This window comes from Haemaphysalis longicornis, unplaced genomic scaffold, assembly GCF_048455015.1.
Source record: "Haemaphysalis longicornis isolate Haplotype H1 unplaced genomic scaffold, Haemaphysalis longicornis Haplotype H1 scaffold_11, whole genome shotgun sequence".
NCBI lineage: Eukaryota > Metazoa > Arthropoda > Arachnida > Ixodida > Ixodidae > Haemaphysalis > Haemaphysalis longicornis.
Genome location: NW_027526214.1, coordinates 67833392 through 67835198, shown reverse-complemented (window position 1 = coordinate 67835198; position 1807 = coordinate 67833392).

Here is a 1807-nt window from a genome sequence, read left to right as displayed (position 1 = left end):
TCTTTCAAATTGGATGAGAACATCGTGCGGACCAGCATCAAGCGGCTAAAGCCCTCGTTGTCTTCTGGGCCAGATGGTATTCCTGCTGCAATTCTAAAAACGTAAGCAAATATATTCGTTCCTGCGTTCACCTCAATATTTATTAACTGTCTCCGGTCTGGCACTTACCCTCGCTCATAGAAAATTTCTCCTGTATTCCCTGTTTTCAAGTCAGGCACAATAACTGACCCCATGAACAATAGGCCAGTGTCGCTCCTTTGTTCTGCCTCTAAAATATTCGAGTTATCTCTTCATACGGTCTTGTCTTTCTCACTTAAACACGTCCTCATTCCTAATCAACATGGCTTCATGCGTGGTCGCTCAACTTCCACAAACCTCGTATGCTTCATGGAGCAGGCTGTCCCAGCAGTCGTTGATAGAAGCCAGCTTGATGAGGTCTACTGTGACATGAGCAAGGCCTTTGATGTAGTCAACCACTCGTTATTGCTTGCCAAGCTCATTCTTTTAGATGTTCACGCTTCTTTAGTGGGTCTTATACGTTGCTATCTCAAGGAGCGATATTGCTATGTAAGTGTTAACGGTCAAACATCATTTAGGTACAAAGCAACAAGTGGTGTACCCCAGGGCTCCGTTCTGGGCCCCCGTCTTTTTTCCATTTTCATTAAGAATGTTGCTTCTGCCATTCAAAATTCATCTTTTTTGTTGTATGCTTATGATATGAAAATCATCAGAGAAGTGCGTAATGTTCAGGACTGTAATTCTCTTCAGGCTGATATCGTGTCATTCCATCGTTGGTGCACCAAAACGACCCAATTTTGAACCCCTCAAAAACTAAAGTTGTTTCCTATAGTAGGAAAACTCAACAGCTGCAATACTCCTATAAAGTAGCAAGCACTGCACTGCCGAGGGTGACCGAAATTCTGGACTTGGGAGTACTATTTGATTCTCCTCTGACTTTCTCTTCCCACATTACACAAATTACCGGACGCTCTCTTGGATGTCTGGGTGCTGTTTGCAGGTATTCTAGAGAGTTTAAAAGTCCTCTTCCTTTTTTAAAGTTGTATTCAGCTCTCTGCTTACCTCTTCTCGAATACGGTTCTGTTGTTTGGAATGGAACTTGCAAGTCTAATAGTGACCGCATCGAAAGGGTTCAAAATAAGTTCCTTTCTATCTTTAGGCACCCTTTCCGTCATGTACAAGAAGACGCAAACGGCAGCATGTCTTGTCTCAAAAGTATTCCTTCCCTTTGGTGTCGACGAATGAGAGCTGACATATTCTTTCTATATAAACTTCTTCATGGTGATATTTTGTGTGATGACTTGGTTGCACTTATCAATGTCAACTTGCCGAACAAACTTTCCGAAGATTTCGAACGTTTAGAACAGATGCCTTAAGTAGACGACGCTCGTCCATCTGCAGAATACAATGTGCATATAATGAATAGTCCGATCGTCTTGTTATATTCCAGAGCTCTGTGTCTTTGTTCTCTAATGAATTGAAAACTGTTGTAGCTTAAGTGCCTTTATGTCATTTATGTGCCGTATTTCTGTTCCGTATTTATTTTATGCAAATCATCATCTTGCTTGTTTGTTTTTCCCTTTTCCTGAATTTGTGTTGCTTGAATTTCTGTCGGTTTAAGTGTCAGTGCTTGTAACGCTGAACTTCCTTTTTCCATTTTGAAACTTCCTAAGATTTTGTTACAAAACCTTTGTTTTATGTGTATAATCTGTCTCCGTCATGTTCATTGAGTATTTGCGTGTGTATTTTCAATTTTTCACGTGGCCTCAACGTTTTGCTGGCCGGGTGT